At 46.8% G+C, this 18,220-nt stretch overlaps 1 protein-coding gene across 3 annotated transcripts in view; it reads left to right on the forward strand.

Annotated features, from left to right (window-relative positions):
* LIPC (lipase C, hepatic type) overlaps positions 1 to 18,220 on the forward strand; it is a 146,177-nt gene that overhangs the window by 46,380 nt on the left and 81,577 nt on the right. The window lies entirely within an intron of this gene.

The following is an 18,220-nucleotide window of genomic DNA, read 5'->3' on the forward strand; positions in this document are numbered from 1 at the left end:
ACCACTTTACCTGTTGTTAAGACCTCTTGCTGCAAACAGATCATGAACTTGTCCTCCTTGAAGGTCATCTATTTTTCTGCCCACTCACAGGACTCCAGTCCATCATCACCATCAGCTAAGAATTTTACCTCCTGGAATGTATCTGGGTTCCTTCTTCTCTTTCGACATCATATAAAGTTCTTAAATGGCAGTTATTGCAGTTACTAAATAAAGTCATATTTCCTATCTCTTCATTCAGAAAGCTATCCCGATATTTCTGATGCCTTTGTTCTAAGGAATAACAATTCCAGTTTTCAAAAACTTAAAACTTACCTGACTCTTCACAACTATCCCATTTTTTTAATCAAAATATAGTTGCCAAAATATAATCGTTTTAGGTGTATAACACAGCAATGAGACATTTATATGCATTACATGTGTAGTTACCATCTGTCACCCTACCAAATTATTATAATATTATTGACTATATTCTCCACGCTGTCGCTTTCATCCCATTATTTATTTATTTTATAACTGGAAGTTTGCAGCTCTTGATCCCCATCACCTACTTTGCTTAATAATCTCATTTTTTATAAAGTAATTTGTTACACAACATTCCTACCCACGTGTAATAGTTTTAACAACTCTTCTAATAAACTCCAGTGTGAAATTTCATAAAATTCTTCCTGAGAGTTACTTTTTTTTTATTCATTGTATTCTTTCTTAGCCGAATGCTTATCTCTCTGGGGAAAGAAATCTGGTATCCCAAAGAAGCATGAATCCAACTTACAGAAAGTCATTAAAACTAAGAGCTGAAATGGCCTTCAGTGACCATCTGTCCCAGCCACCCCTGATCTCGTTCCTAGTGACCAAAAGGTACTGTCTCTCAGGGGCTTCCTGGGTTGAGATGCAGAACCTTTGATTATGAGCTCCATGTCTCCGTAAGCTCCCCTGAGTTGCTTCTTAGCTCACAATTTCTGATGTACATATATGGGGTCCCACTTGGTGGCTTTTCCGGGTCCCCTCTCCTAAGCACTTTGCTTGCTTCAAAGCTGCCCTTTCCCCAAGACGGCTGCTTTGACTTAATGAATCAGCTGCAGGGTTTGTGATCTGCTGCCAGGTGTTCTGGAAGGCAGCTTTCCGGGGCTTCTGTCAGGCTGTCAAAGTGCCCTCTGGTCTTCCTGCCGGCTGTTTGCTCTGCTCCTTTTTTCTTCCTGATTAATGCCTAGGTCTTATCTGAGTAGCCCTTCTCAAACACAGTAACTGAGTGATTGATGTGTTTTGTTGTGTCTTTTTGGAAGCCTCCTGATCTGCACCAGACTTGAATTAATTGGGGTTTGTTCACTGTAGGCAGAGTTATTCACCCAGCAGGTATGCTGTACATCAAATACTGCTCACCACTTAGAAAAACCACAGCTAAATGTTGCTTGGCAAGACCTGGTGTTTACAGGGATCCCACTGAGGGTCAGGGACAGCTCAGTAGTGGGGAACTTAGACTCTGGGGTCAGCCAGAGCTGCCTCTGACATGATGCTCTTGACATGGTACTGAAGCTTCCTAAACTTCAATCTCTGAGCCTGTAAAATAAGAAATAATAGGACCTATTTAATAGAAATGTTGAGATTAATTGAAATAATGCATGGAAAATGCTCAGCATCCATCAAGAGTTATTACTAGTGATCCCACTCAGCCCTTGGAGATGGGCAAAGCAGCTCCTCTTACTCCCAGATCGTGGATGAAGGTCATGGGCTCAGACAGGTCACGTGGCCCACTCTAAGCCACACAGCAAGTATACATGAGCCATAGCAAAACCAGGACCTGGATCCGGGTCCTCTGTCTCCTGGACCCATGTTCTTACCTCTTCCCTGGCAACACCTCTCAGAGTCAAGACCTGTGTCCTCTACAACAGTGGTTCCCAAAGTACAATCCGCAGGCCCACAGCATCAGCACCAGTTCCCATGTCTGGAAACTTCTCAGACATGTCAGGGTTAAGGCTCCAGATTTAATGAATGAGAAATTCTGGGGGTGGGGCCCAGCAATCCAGGTTTTAGCAAGCCTTCTCAAACACACGCTCAAGTTTGAGAACCCCTGTTCTATGGAATAATAGTTTGTCTCCTGATCTAACTCCTGAGACAGGGCGTCCACACATCTTGGTGTGATGGCCAAGATGAATTAACCCTTCCAGCCCTGTGACGTTATCCTTACCAGGGATTTGTGATTGACACCTACTGATACCATTGAACTCTGGCGTGGTTCTCACCCCCAGATGCACACTAGAATCATCTACTGAACTTTTAAAGTGATGCGAGGGTCCAACCCAGACCAATTAGCATTCACTTGGAAAGCCAGCCTGGACTGAGAACGCTGGAACTTCGGAGCTGCCTGGTGCAGACTCCATGGAGCTCTGCGAGGCGGGGAATATGTTTACCTTACTAAGGTCTGTGTGCTTTACTATTCACTTCCTGTAAAGTGGTTTCTCTCCTTCCTGTAGACCATGGAACCTCTGCCAGGTCAGCCCTCCACCTCATACCCACTTATTTGCACAACTGCTAACGTTGTCCAGAGGTATTTACTTAGGATATCTCAGCTTTGCTGTCTCTGTCCACACCCAGGGTTGTCCTGCTTGATCTAAAAAGGTAATTACGAAGTGTGATAAACACTAAACATTGACTCTCTCTAGCTCTTATTTTTCTTCTAACTTAGAAGGGTTAAGGGAAAATAGTTACATGAACACGTCGGAGTGTTAAGAATCCTAGTCACCCGGCTCACAACAATACACCAAGTACTGGTAACCTAAGAAAGCACTGTGTTAGCCTTTCTCACCCTCACAGTGGACAGGAGGATCAGACTGGGGCCCAAAGCCACAGTGAGACCTTCTGCTCCAGCCCCTCTGAAATGAAGATCAGCAGCTTCCAAAAAAGGGCCACCCCAACTTGCCCACTTGGCTGAGAAGCTTGGCACTACCCCACTCACCCCCAGGAAGCCTGGTTATGTTGTGTACAGCCCAAAGCAGGGGAAGACCCTAGCCTTCCATAGACATGACCCCACCCTCTAGTAAAAACATGGCCCATGGATTCTACTCATTAACAAATAAGCCTGCTGGGGGAGAAGCAAGAAAAGAATAGGGCAAAAGGCAGGTGCTCCCTCCCCAGCTCTTGCCCAAGAGAACAGACAGGTGGTGGACACTGAACTCTGCAAGGACCAAGAAGAACATTCCTCTTGATATGGGCAGAGTCATGTTTTATGGGGGCCTGAAGCCCCATATAGTTTAGGATGGGGAAGGAGGTTCATTTTAAGAAAAAGAATACAAAATTAGGTATGACAGTACAAAAAAGGCCTTACAGGTGAGGACCTAAGTTGATATTCTATTTACTGTGGAGTAAATTCTCCTTTACCTAGACTATTTTTTAAAACTGTTCTGGACTTTTTTTTTAATTGATCACCTCAACTGAACATTTTTCCCAATGCTAGGTGACTTTCCATCATCCTCATTATCTTCATGGAATGTGTTCTTTGCATTTCAAAAGACTGTAAGTGGAAAATTTACATAAAAGGGGGAATTCATGTGTACAAATAGAAAGACCAACTTTTAATTTATTGACTTTATTTTTTGTTAGGTAGTATATTCATATGGTCCATTGTTCAAAAGATACAAAAGGATATATAATGATAAATCTGAGTAACTTTCACAAGCTTTTAAAATAAAATGCATTTTTTTCTACTAAGAAAGCAATGCTTGCTTAATACAGAATTTTTAAAAACAAAAATACAGAAGGAATCATATTTAACCCAATCACACACAGTCCAAACTTAAGACTTTTCTGAACACCTTCCAAATATGAGTGGAAACTTGACCTTTTGTCTGCTTTTCATCTTTCTAATCCCTAATATCTCTCTAATCTTTATAGAGATGGACATGAAATGAGCTTCCATAAACAAAGATGGAAAGAATTGAAGCAGGGTAGCATTTGTGGGGAAAATTCTGAGCTTTTGAAATTTATGGAGGCCCCGGAATATACCTAGTGATCTGAGTCTAAGCCAAACATGGTAAGTGGCTTTCCATTCAAGTAACAACTCCATTCCTTCAGGGATGACTGTATGGAGGACTGTGAGATGATGTCAGGCTTGCACTGGAAGAATGCTGGGATCCATTAGCCTTGTCTGTCACGGTCACAGGAGGAGGAAGGGTCAGTCTGAGTACCACACACATGTCCTGGTGTTCTAGAGAGGAGCTAAACAGTGAATGGGGATTTGGCTAAAAGAACCATCTAGAGCACTGCTCCAAAAAATGGGAATCAACTGAATGAATGAATGAAACCAAAGAGAAATGTATAACTTTCCAATCTTCATCATGTAGAGAGGCTTAGAAAGGGCAGGTGCCTGAAGGTCCTCCACCCTCTCCTCTCCTCACCCAGTCACAGCTGTCCCTGTTGGCACAGCTCCCCAAGGCAGCCTAAGCCACATGCCCTTTACCTCCTCTGAATGCCCCTTGGGATCCTCTCACTCTGGCTCTTGCCCATCTTCCCACCAAGGCTCCCTGGAGGCAGGGGCCCCATCATGTACTTCTTATCATTACCTTCCTCCAGTGCCTCGCACAGCATTCCTGCACAGGCTGGAAGCTTTCCATACCTGCCAAATGGAATTAAACTCCTTGGGCTCCTCAGGGTGTAGGGCCACACTCCCCAGCCCCTCAGACGGTGGCTGAGTACTTACTCTGCCCAAGTATTCGGAGATGACAAAGATCCAGCTCCTTCCCTCAAGGGAATCAAAGTCTGTGAAGGGAGTAAAACATGTACATAAATCATTACAATTAAATAAAAAATTACAAAACTATAAATATTATAAATTTTAGATCTAATTATAATTAAATTGTTATGCTTATTTAAATTAGAAAGCATAAGAGCAACTAAGCACCAGGTCTGGATGCTAAGCATTTTGATTACATACTGTATTTCATATCATCTCTGCAATGGCCCTGTGAGGTTTAGTAGTATTGTTCCCATTTTCCAAACAAAGAAACTGAGGCTTAGAGCATTCAAGTCACTCACCAAGCTAGTCAATGGCGAAGCCAAGATTCAAACCCGAGTATGACAACGGTGTCTGACAATGTTGTTAGTAAGGGGAGAAGGGGTCATTTCATTTTGGGTTTGATGAAGAAGGGTGAGTGTTTTTGGTAACTTGGAAACCATCACCCCCACCCTCTGACACTGGCAGAGGGAAGCTTGGACAGCCGGGGAGGGACCGGACCACAGTAGAAGAAATGTCCACTGTAGTCCCAACTACTAAGACCCCAGCCTCAACAAGGGCCACGCTGCCCTGGCCGGGGCGCCCGGAGCCTGGGGGTGAGCAGAGCAGAGAAGGCTGCCGGGAGCCGCTGCGGCTGCCGCGTTTCCTGAGCGCGCGCAGCTGGGCTGGGCTGGGCTTTATGAGACCGGAGAGAGGCGGGGAAAACGGATGAGAAATCAGAGATCTGCCGGAGAGTCGGAGATGAGCCACAGGAAATGCTTTCGTCTAAAAATATGCCATTTCTGAAAGGAAAACAGTCATTAGAGGGTGTGAGAAGCCCCCGTGGTGAGGAAAGCAAAACAGTAAGACTCACTGGGAAGCCACTGGAACGACAGAGAAGCCCATTACCCACCCACTTCCTGTGCGATTAGCAGGACTTTGGGAGGATGAAAGGCAAGCAGATAAAATGACAACCCACAGGCAGAACTCCAGGGGAACTGTCTGGGTTCAGCATCCGAGGATGCAGCCGGGAGGCAGGAGGAGAAGAAACTGTTCAGGTTAATATCTTTCTCGCGTCAGCTGGTTCAGCTATAGATTTGGGTAAAATTTCCGGTGTGACTACTGTACGCCAGGCGCAGTGGGCTTTGTACACGTCACCTCCTGCAATCCTGTGAACAACACTGAAAAGGAGAAACACGAGTCTTAGAGTCTAGGTGACTTGCCCAAGGTCAAAGAGCTGGTAAGGAACAAAGACAGGGCTTCATCCCAAATTCTCTGACCCCAAATCTCTCATTCCAGTGTACCAAGCTGCCTCCCATAATAAGATTAAGGGTCCTGATCATCCCATCCTATACAGGTCAGAGCCAGTCACTCCAGTTTTCCTGGTGGACAACAGAGGCTTTATGTTCTTTATCTTGTCTTGCATTGAAGCAATCTGGTTATAAGGAAACTTTCTTTGTTATTAATGACCCAGCGTCAGCTAAAGCATATTGCAGCCACACCAGATCCACCTCCTCACTCAGGACGCTGTAGTCTTGGAGTGGGAAGGTGACGCCCAAGCCACTTGATCCAAAGTCCCTCCACATGGGTCACGAAGCAACTTTTCCTTGTCTCCTGGGAGTTCCAGGGATTGGGGCAGGGGGGCCCAGAGCCCTTAGGCGGTGGAGGAGGGCACAGTTCCTTCAGCGGCAACCTGGCCAGTAGGAATCACATGCTCTGTGCCGGGAGTAGTAAAGAGCTCGTGCTTCATATGCATTTCTCATTCCAGCCTTATCCTAGGGAATCTGTTCCCATCTCCTAGATGAGGAAACACAGTTTCTCTTCTACTGAGCCCAGATCGAGCCCTTTTTGACTCTCACTCACATGTTAGGGTTTGGCATTCGGAAACAAAGAGTTTGATCTCTTCCATGAGGACCTGAAGGGTCACTGGGAGGGTGACAGCTTCCTCAGCCCCTCTTGGTCCCCTACACACAGGCTAAACACCCACAGGCCCTCACTCCCCTCTCAACACACACCTTCATCCCTTCACAGACAAAAGTCACTTCCACTCTGGGGCAGACAGAGCTGGCTGGCTAGTGTCCTGGTAACCCCCAAGGAGCAGCTTCTGGGTCCCCATGGGCAAATGGCTTCAGACCAGTGGCTAAAGCACAGGGTCCCCATCCCGGTCTGAACTGCCCTTGCTGAAATGAATGACTTCCCAAATGCCAGCTCTGATGGCCCCTTCTCAGCCTCCTTGGCAAGACCCTCCCAAGTCAGAGCACTGGAAGTCGCCGTGGACCACTGTCTGCCTCACACTGCATCGGGCCAGGCACTGAGTCCAGTGGACCCTTCCTCCCCTGTGCCCAGCACACGCCCCTCTGAAACTCCTTGCCGCTGTCCCCTTCACACCTTACCCCCCTGCCCTGCACTCCTGCTCCAAGTGCTCAGCAGGTTGGCCTCTCCTGTCCATCCTGCACCCTGTAATTCTCACGATCTTTCAAAGAAGCAGGTTTACTCACGTTTCTTCCTTGTTTAAAATCCATCAATAGCTCCTCATGACCTCCAGACAAATGTAACTTGGCCTGGCCTCCGAGACCCTCCATCACCTGCCACCTGCCGATCATCTCCAGTGCCCTGCAGCTTCCTGAGTATGCCCCTGCTTCCCCCTCTGCCCAAGAAACTCCTATTCTTCCTTCAAGACCCAACTCCAGTATCTTCTCTCCATCACACTTTCCCTGATCCTCCTGCCCTCAAATCAGAGATGACTGTCCCCCCGCTGTTTCCCATGACCACACCTTACACTCACCCTCTCAGGCACTCCTGGAAGAACACTGCAACTGCTGGTCCATGCCTCTGTCTCCACCAGCAAACCCCTGAACTGGGAGGGGGTGGCTTCTGTGCTGGGCCATGAGCAATGAATGGATTTACTATAAAGGGAGATGTTGAAGGACCCCATGAGCTAAGTCACAGCATTTGGTCTGCATGAAAGCAGCCTAGAAGAGGGTGCAGCCCTGGGTAGGTGTAACTGTGCAAGACACTGCATTTCAGTAAGTACCATTCTAAGCAATTTCCATGTGCCAGGAACTATGTGAAGCTCTTTGCCTGCATAATATCATTTAAAAGGATTGAGTGAGTTCATTTCTGTAAAGTAATTAGCACAGTGCCCGACACAGGGTGAGCACTGAGCAAATGTTAACAATAAAAGTGACACATCATTTAGGGGACACTTTTTATGCCAGGCAGTATGCCAAGAACGTCTGTGCATGACCTCACTTCTCACAACAACCCTGGGGGAGGCAGGTATTCCTATGTTTTGCCATTTTACAGATGAAGATACTGAGTCTCAGCTGAGCTGTGATCGGCACAGAAGTAATGGACTTGGGCTTCCAGCCCAGATCTGTCTGCTCTGGTGCCCAGTTTCTCTGGATCAACAGTGCTGGGTGGTCCCCCGAATTCGTTTGGGAAGACGCAGGCCATGTTCTTTCAGAGCAGAGCCTAATGCGGTAGCTGGGGGAAATGTGTAGCACTGGGAGACTTCCTTTTCTGTCCCATTTAGTCTAATATCACATTTTACATCCATCCTTCAAGGGACACAATTGACCAGAAGCGACACAATTGACCAGAAGCAGTGCAGACTAGTTCCTCTTGATTTCTTGTATGTGCCAAGTAGTTATGCCTTCCTTCTGGGCTAACATCATAGTGTAAGCTAAGGTCAGCACCCCCTTCATGCAGCTGGTAAACTGAGACCCAAATAGCTGCAGGGATTCACACAGAGCTAAGACACGTGGGTCCATCTGTCAGCCAGTCTGGGCCCCACTTTGCCGGATGGCAGCATGGTGGCATGGAGGGAGCATGGGGTTTGGATCAGAGACCCTGATTCTGCCAGGTGCTGGCTCCGTGACACCTTGGGCAAGCCAATGTGTCTGATCCTCAGTTTCTTTATTCTGAAACCAGGCTGAGACTTCCTCACGGGGCTGTGGTCAGAATCAAGTGAATGAGGTGTGTCCCCATGCTGGGGGCCATAATATTCTCTGCAGTTACGGCCTGTTAGCAGTTAGCTCCGAGGGAGGTTCGTTTGGCCTTGAACCCTGCAGCCTCTCCATTTCTGCAGGATTGCACGGTGCCCAGGTCTCTTCCTGAACCCCAACAACAACTAGGCTCATCCTGACTCAACCTGCGGCCCTCAAGAGCCTCGGCAGCCTAGCAATGGGCTCGGTGCCATGCCGAGTTCCCGGTCCATCCTCATCTGCCACCTCCTAGTGGGATCTCTGCCCACAAGCTCCTTCACGTTTCCCTTTTAAAAATATTTTTCCCTCCAGCTTAGTCTACAGGCATTGGATGAGAAGCCAGCGGGCTGCCTGGACAGTCTCCTCCAGGGAGGCAAGGAGCTTTGCCATCTCCTACCTTTTTAAACAAGATCTGCCTTGAGTTCCTCTGTCGAGACGTATCTTTGAATGGGGCTGCAGGCTTCTGAGGCCCCATGAGCCCTGTGATAGCCAAGTAAGAAGTAGAAGTGGCAGCAGGAGTGAGCCAGCTGCCCAGGTGAGGGACAGGGCCCCACTTGCCAGAAAAGCCATTTGGTGGCTCATCCACAGCAGGCCGGGCTCCTCGGGACAGGACTGGAAAGGACTGCAGCGAGGGGCTGAGGGTGAGGTCATGGACATTTTATGCAGCAAAGCACCTTTGACGTCTAATTATTGGGGGAAAAAATATTCACCATGTCATCTTAGGACACAAAACCCCACACAGAGGAAAATAGTAGGATTTGAAAATCATGGATAATGCTTCTCCCTATAAGCCTGTAGAGGACATGTCTGCATTCATCCTGGCTGGCCCTGCTGGAAGCTCCCACAGAGCAGAGATGGATGACACAAAAGTTAGAAAATGCCTGCGTTCTCTGCTTCCTTGAGGAATTGTCCTACTGAGCTGGCACTGGATTTCATTTTTAGGATAAAATAGTTCATCTCCAGGGGAGCTATGCCTCAAGAAAGTGATTTTCACCCTGTCACTTACCTGTAACCTATGAGGATTGGCTTGATCCTTGGGGACAATTTGAACCACATGCCAGCCTGCAGGTGTCCAGAGTTCCTCCACGATCTGACTCCCTACCTTTGCAGCCTCATCTCACCTCCCTCTGCTCCAGTCAGAGGGAACTGTTCCCACCCCTTGCACACCTGCCCAGCTCTGGCTTTTAGCTCCTGCCCTCAGAAGGTCCACCTCACCCCCACAGCTCAGCATACCTGTCTGTGTTTGACCCACCCTACAGCCAGCCTTAGTAACTCCCACCATTGCCTACCTTGCCTTCAAGCTAGAAGTCATGACTAAATTCCAAGAATAAACAATAATAATAACTATTACTATAGCCTGCATTTCTTGAACTGAGTGCCAGGTGCTTTACAAGCTCACTTTCATTTACTTCTCCAACAACCATGTAGGCATGACTGTGATTTACCCCCATCTGAGTAAAACAGGACTTAGGGAGATTATGCAAATTACTCAGGGTCCCATAGTTGGTCAAGAGTTGAACTGGGTCTGGTTCTAAGATGATGGCACGTTTTCATGTCACAGACAACTTCCTACCTCTGTTAGAATTACTGTGCACTTGTTTTGTGACCTTTACAGGGTTATAATTCAAGGGCAAAGACTACACATCATTCTTCATGACTCCAAGAACACTGAGCTCCCAAGAGTGAATCAATCAATCAAGGAATGAATGCATGAATGAGTGAAAAAATGGACATCAGACTAGAGAGTTAAGGCGACTGGTATAAGCATTAAAAGGATGTCATGTCAATAAAGATTCATTAAGCACCAAACATGTGGTCCACATTCTCATGGGCTCTGAGCCCCAGAGTTGAAGTCAGGATCCATTAGACTCTCAAATGTTCGATGGATTCCACTTTCCAATCTATAAGACCCAGTTTTCTAGTGAGCACTGATTTTCAGTCTCCTAGCAACTTCTCTGCTCATTATGGCTTGGCAAATAGTGTGATTTATGCATGAGACACACATATTAAGATGCAACATCGTTATTCCAACTGTCGTAACTACTAAATTGAATTGAATGGCAATCCACTGATAGTTCAACCTCTGCAGAAAAAAAACAAAATCAGCTTGAAAACAATCAGTTCAATGTTACTTTATAGACATTGCCAGAAACAACCGTACAAACAGTAGGAAAGTTGATGTCATGACACCCATTTATTAATGCACGGGGTTTTGGTGTTCTATAACAAGATGAAGGCCACTGAAGTGTGAAGGTAATTTGTCCAAATGGAATTTCTAATAAATACCTTTGATGATTCCTTTGTCTCTATTGCTTACCAAAGACAGGCAATTAGCAGCGTTTGCAATATTACAAGCAAATGAAATTGGGTCTCTGCCCAGCCTGCCTACAAAGGACTTCTATAGCAATAAAAATAATCAATTGGATTCTTCATTTTCTGCTGGGTCCATGTGATTTCCTTAATAATGTCAACGCAGATTGTAATTCACAGGGAAAAATAAATACCACTTGTGCGAAGCATGAAATTTCAGACCACAGAAATGTTGCCCTTTCTTATAGAGTTGTTTTGTAATCAGGGCACATGCCTTGGACAACTAAAATAGACTGCAGGTCTGGGGCCCAATTTGCCTTTCAAACACTGACCTATATTTTGTCTCCCAAATGCATCTTGTGCATTCCTCCTTCTGTACCTTTGCTCTCCCGCAGTTAGTGAGGGAAAGGACCACAATTAGGATCCAAAGACCAACATCGAACCCCCAGTTTGGCCATGTACTTGGCCATGACCTTGAGCAAATCATTTAGGCTCGCTGGACCTCAGTTTGCTTCTCTGTAAAACGAGGCATGTAAATACAAGAGTGCCTAGACTCTGAGTTCTCCAGGACAGTGCCAGGCCCAGCATAGTCATGCAGTGCATGTTCCTTGGGGAAATGAATGAGTGAGTGTCCCTCACAGTCCCTGTCATGTGGCCAGCACAAATTAATTGTTGCTTAAAAATTAAGAAACTGTTCCCTGCTTCTAACACTTACCTTCTTCCTCTTGACCCAGGAAAACCTTACCCATTCTTGAAGTCTAGCATCAAATTCTGCTGCCTCTGAGAAACCTTCTTAAGACCATTTCAGCTAAAAATGACCTGACCTCCGGACTCCTAATACATTTGTTTTCCATAAACCTCACTTAGAACCCAGGCTTACCACCTTTTGTCATAAGAGATTGCTTAGCTGCCCAGTTAGATCACAAGTTGCTTGAGGGCAAGTCCAGAGTCTTTGATTCCTGGTGAACCCTATGGAATATGGTGAAGTGTACAGCACATAGTGGGTGCTCTCTAAACATCCACAGATCGACTGAGGGGCGAGAAGCCCAGTTCCAGGGAGAAGGGCCAATGCCCATGGAATTCCGAGGTTCCCACCCCTCCCCTGGAGAGGCTGCAGTCTTTTACGTGTAGTCCTCACACTGTGTCTCTAAGGCCTTCTCCACAGACAGGTTGCCTCACTTTGCAAAAACCCTTCTCTTTTGTGAGGAAACAACATCCTTAGGCTTTATGGTGGAAGGGTAATTGCGTGACCTCTTCAGGGGACAGTAAGGCAATATCTCTCAAATTCTACACATACAATTTTTAAAAATTAAAGACACACAAATATCCTTTGAGTCAGCAATTGCACTTCCAAATGTTTATCTTAAAGATTGACCTGCACATATATGGGAAGGCACAGTCAGAGCATAGTCACTGCTGGGTTATCCAGAGTAGCAAAAGACTGGAAACTATTCAAACGTCATTAACAGGGAACTGGATAAATGAATCTTGGTACATCCACATAGAAGAACACTATGTAGCCTTTGAAATGAATGACACTGACCTGTATGTATTGATGTAGAATGTCCTCCAAGATATATTCAGTCAAAAACAAGATGTCACCCAATGTGCCCTAATCTAACTTATGTAAAAAGAAGACGTGTATGCACTTGTGTGCTTGTGTGTGTATAAAGTGTCTCCAGGACAACCACGTGACTGACTGGGAGCAGGGAGGGGAAAGTGGAGAGCCTGGGGTTCAGAAGCAGGAGGAGACTTGCTGCTGTGCTCTGCATTCCCAGTTGTACAGACCAAATTCTTTAGCAAGTGTGTGTATTATCTCTCTCGTCTTTTCCCTTTTTAAATTTAAATTTTAGTTATTTTTAACAGGCAATACATTCACATGTACAAAATTATAAAAGGTGCAAAACAGTGTATAGGAAAAAAAAGTTTCCCTCCCAGCTCAGCGCCCCCACATCCACCTCCACGTTTCCCCCCACAAGCAGCTAATGGGAGCCCTTCTTCTGTCTCCTTTTAGAGGTCATCCGTGCCTTGCAAACATTCTCTTTAAAAGTAATCATAACAAAGTGAACTGGGGAAAAGCTTCCATCTTCCCTCCCTAGCTCTCTATCCCTCTCTTCTCCACCCAACAAGTCAGCTTTGGGACAGGGTTGTCTTCTTGTACGGAGTTTTGGGAGTCAGGCAGACCCAAGTCTTCAATAAGTCACCTAACCTCTCTGGGCAGGTAATACCTACCTCATGTCGTAAAGGTAAGAAACAGTGCATGAAGAGTAGGTGAGCCACTTAGCAGGTGTGTGGAGCTGCCACAGCCACCAGAGCTCTGGACGCTGCTCCCTGCCCAGTGTGGGCCCACCCTCCCTGGGCAGTATTCCTGGAGGCAGCCGGAGAGCACAGGATCCCTGGGCATCCCCTCCAAACTCCTGACAAACACACCCCATGTTTCTGAGGCAACGCTCCATGGCAAACATCTACAGCAAGAGGAAAGCCTTTGCAGGGCAGTGCTACACTAGTGCTCAATGCCAGTTGGGCAGCCTGGGTTTGGGGACTTCTGAAAGGCTTTGAGGTTAGAAGTCAGGAAACCTATTTTTGAGACCTGGACATCTTGAGCAATGAACTTCTCATCCCAAGCCTTTCACAGACTGAGGGGATGATTTCTCAGACCCTGGCCAGCCTTATGCCCTCATGTCAGAGGCATATTAAAGAAGACTTTGACCCAGTAAGAGGGTAGCTGGGTGGTCTCCAGGTGGTGAGTGTGATTTCCAACCTAAACTTTGATCTCCCTGCTTACAGAATGATGGGAGTACAGAACAAGCATTTACTAAAGTCTTCAATGCTAACCAACCAAGTCACTAAATTCCTCAAAAAGGGAGGAAGTATTTTAAATTCTTTTTAATTCATGTCATCATTACTGAAATGAAATGCAAATCATATAGACCATATAGAGATATACTCTGTAGAGTATCAGATATACTCCCTCTGTTAAATGCCAGGTTATTAGAGATGAAGAAGTGACCACTGGTAACAGAAGCTTTGCAGACCCGTAAAGTGGCAACTGGGGAGAGCTATTCTAAGACCCCTGCCAACTCCGGGGGGCTCTGAACTGACATCTGGTGAATAAGCAGTTGACACACTGGCACTGTGATGTAGTGTGGCTCCTATTATCCTGAAGATATAAGGGGATCTTGCACCTGGCAGAAGTTTCCCAGGAAAACACACACACACACACACACACACACACACACACACACACACACACCACCACCACCACCACCACCACCACCACCAACAGAGGTATATGTAGGGGTGGGAAGGGAGCCTGCTGTCGGGACAGAAGGGGGTAACCTATGTCCCTTTGCCACATGTCTCTCACAGCCATTCAGCATACAGATTCCATCCCCCAAAATAAACCACAGATAGAAAGTAGAAAGTTGATTCTCCATCTATTTCAGTAAATTTGGGGAGTTAAAGAACACAGCTGCCTCCAGTAATACCATGCTTATTGAGAAAAAATATCTCTTAGCAAGTTGTCCTAAATCAATTTTTTTAACGAGTCCTCTTTTCTTCCCTACTTAGTATTGGTAATTTCATAGCTCTGTGGAAATTGCTATGGAAGCAGGAAAACTGAGTGTTGTCTAATTCACTATCTGAGAGATTTATCTGTGAATCAAAATCTTAATTCCCTCCATGCTTAAAAAGGACATGTTAAAGGGACATTCCCAGCCATTCCAGATCACTCCTTAATTTTATTGTCTGGTTTTTGTTTGTTTTTGTTTGTTTGTTTGTTTTTAATCTACATCCAACGTAGGCTCTCTTCTTGAAGACCGAGCTGCTAAAGAAAATTTCTATGGAAATTTTGGGTGAATCTACCAGTGGTGTTGGGTCTACCCAAGAGGGCAGGCCACGAAAATCCTGGAGGATTGACCCCTCTGACCCTGTCTTTTGGCCTGTCACTCTAATGGGCATGCATGGAGCTAAGCAGGCAGGCCTGCCTCTACTAAATGGTCTGTCCTTGGCATTTCAACTCTCCATACATGTTATTCCTTTCCAACTCCATTTGTTGATAATCCACTAGGCACTGGGCTCTTTTCTGGGCACCAGCAAACAGAGAGATGCCTAAGCCGTAGTCACCACCTTCAACAGGAACTGAGAGGGGTAGGGCAGGACAAGCACCTATGACTAAATGCAACATGGTAGATGCCATGCCTGGGGTGTGAGCAAAGTACTCAGAGGTGATTCATTTTGTTTATGCAACAAAATGCTGATATAACACTTACTATGGGCTGGACATGGTGCTGTCAGGGCTTTCCTGATATTAACCCATTTCATCCTCACAACTCACTGAGGTGGATACTATTATTATCCCTTGGTACTGGTGGGGAAACTGAGGCATGGGGTGGGTAAATAACTTGCCCAGGTTACTAAGTGTCAGCATCGGGTTCTGAGCCAAGGCACTCTGGCTCTGAGTTTATGCTCCTACCATGGGGCTACACTGCCTCTCAAAACACCTCCTACCCATATTCCAAAATACATAAACCAAAATCAGCTGCAAATGAAATGTGCTGACTGAGAATGCTACAGAACACAGCGGGGAAGTGACATGTCTGCCAAAACCTGAATGAGGAATATGAGTTAACTAGGCCAAAGGGGATGAAGCGGGTTGCAAGTCAAGGTTCTGGGTAGAAAAGGAAAGAGATGTGTTCTAGGAATGGAGTAAAGCCACCACAGCAGGAGGGTGGAGAGGATGATGGAAAGGCACTACAGGGACCCTCGTTCAGCAGCCTCCCTACAAGCCAAGGGTTGTCCTGTTTCTGGGTCCCCCAGAATAATAGGATCTAGCAAAGAGTGCTGGTAGGGCAATGACAGCAGTGGCTGCGAGTTATCCAGTGATCACTCCAGCCTCTGCTGTGTAGCATGGACAGGAAGGGAGTGAGAGCAGAAGCAGGGAGACCCCACGGGAGGCAGTAGGCAGGAGAGAACTGATGGGTCCTTTGGATGGGGTGCAGGTAAAAAAACTGTGGGTTCAAGAGAGACTGAGGAGGGAGTATCAGTGGGAAGTGGTGATTGATTATGCAGGGTGAGGAGAGAGAGGCATCAATGCTGGCCCTAAAGACGCTAGGTACTCGCGGGGTGAGGGGCACTGGAGGTGGGGCAGGCCTGCAGGGCAGGGTGCAGGAGAAGGCCCCAGATAACAGTCCCACACACTATTCACTGGTCCCCTTGTTCACAGGCTCCTTCGTACTCGCCAACCCCAGTCCTCTGAGTGTCCTTCCTTCGTCACCCAGACAGCTCCTTCATAGAGATTCAGCTTGAAAGTCACTTCCTCTGTACACATATGATGTGCTGGGCACTGTACCAGGTACTTGTGTGGACATTCTCTTACTTGGAACTCGCAAGATCCCTGCAAGGAAGCTATTGCTGTCGCCATTTTACAGATTACTGAGGATCAGAGAAGGTCCAGAGTTGGCCAGTCAATCAGGTGCTAAGGGGGAGAGCCCATATTGGCCTTCCTGGTGACACAGGGAAAGGTGAGCTTGGCAGGGGGCCCTTCTCAGAGGCATGAGGTTACTCACCTCTTAGATTAGAGATGTGAACTCCGGGAAGAGGGAGAAGTTCCGAAGGCCCTGCTCACCGAGCAGATGAGGACTGCTGGACCCGAAGCAGGCGTGCACCCTACAACATGCTTCTCTTTTTATCTCCAGAATTTGTCTGGTGAAGCACCTCCCATGGAGCAGGCACCCAGGGCTTCCCTGTTCTTCCTAGAAGTAGGTTCCAATGAACAGACCACCCATGGCATAACTAAGCACAAACTCTGTGCCTCCTCTCCTACCACAACTTGACATGGACCCTCTACTCTAACCATGCCACTCTTTCTTGGCAATGTCCCTTTGCTTATGTCTGTCCCTCCACCTGGCTCCTCCTCTCTCTTTTATGCACCTGGAGAGGTCCTACTGTTTGGATCAGGGATATGGAGGGTCCCTTCCACATCTCCTTAGGGTGGGAGCAGGGTGACCTGCTGTCCCAGTTTACCAGGCGGAGGAGTGCCCTGGTTTGTGGGACTTCTGGAGCTAAAGCAGGCGGTCCCAGGAAAACCAGGACAGCGGGTTGCCCTAGTTAGGTGCCTGGGCTGTCTCAGCTCCCTGCAAGCCCAACAGATGTCCACGCTGTTTCGTATTCATTGGTTGTCTCCTCTGCCCCCTCCTCTAAAGCAGATGTGCCTCCTCCAGCAAAGGTCCTGTATCTTTGGGTTTGGGGAGCACTCGTGGAGAGAATGGACGTACAACCTGAGCCCAGAGGCAGAGTGAGCATGGTAGAGGACGGCAGCTGGGGGGAGGCAGAGCGGTCACAGGGCACGTGAGCAAAACCCGTGGCCCGACGAAGACCGAGCCCTGGTCCATCCATGAAAGCCTAAGAATTCATTTTGCTCTATGTTTATTTCATTTGCCAGCTGGAAGCTTGGGGAATCATTTCATAGAATCCCTTTAACTTGAAAAAATTCAACTACAGGTGCTTGGCAAGCAAACAACCCAGCATTGAGCAAACATGAGAGAGGGACCTTCCAGTAACCATAAGGACCAAGGGTGGGTCCACTCGCCAGGCCTGTCGGTGAGCAGTGCCCATGTGGGCACAAAGTGGGGGTGGCACACTTTTCTCCTGTGTGTCTTGCACTGTGGGAGCAGCTTGCTGCCCTGAACATGATTCTAGCACACAAAGGCACTTTCTTTTCTTACAGCCTGATCTTTACCTGATGATACCTGGGAAAAATATTGGCTGAACCTCACACTTCATGAGTGATGAAGACATTGTCAAGGGTATTTCTGACTGCTGAGTTCAGAACCTCCTGAGCAAAACTCTGGGCCTTACAGTCAAACCCCCTGGGTTTGAATCCCAGCTGTACTACTTAGTAACTTGGAGCGTAAGTAGGAAAATTACTTAACCTTGCAGAGCTTCAGTTTGCTCTTGTGTAACTGAGGCTGTACTTCTAGGCTTGTTGTGGGGATTAAATGAAGAGAATGCGTGTATAACACTTAGCAGAGTGCCTGGGACATAGTAAGTCTTAGTTAAACAGTACCTACTATTTTTAGTAATGGTAATAGCATTGCTCCTATTGTGCACTTAAAACTTTTAAAAATAAAAAACCTGTATAGTCAATTGGGGCATTCCACCATGTTGCTGAAGCAAAAAACCGTCCCCTAATAAGTAGCTTCCAGAAGATTTGTCACTTAAA

The sequence above is a fragment of the Manis javanica genome, chromosome 8 (assembly GCF_040802235.1).
Source record: "Manis javanica isolate MJ-LG chromosome 8, MJ_LKY, whole genome shotgun sequence".
NCBI classification, from domain to species: domain Eukaryota; kingdom Metazoa; phylum Chordata; class Mammalia; order Pholidota; family Manidae; genus Manis; species Manis javanica.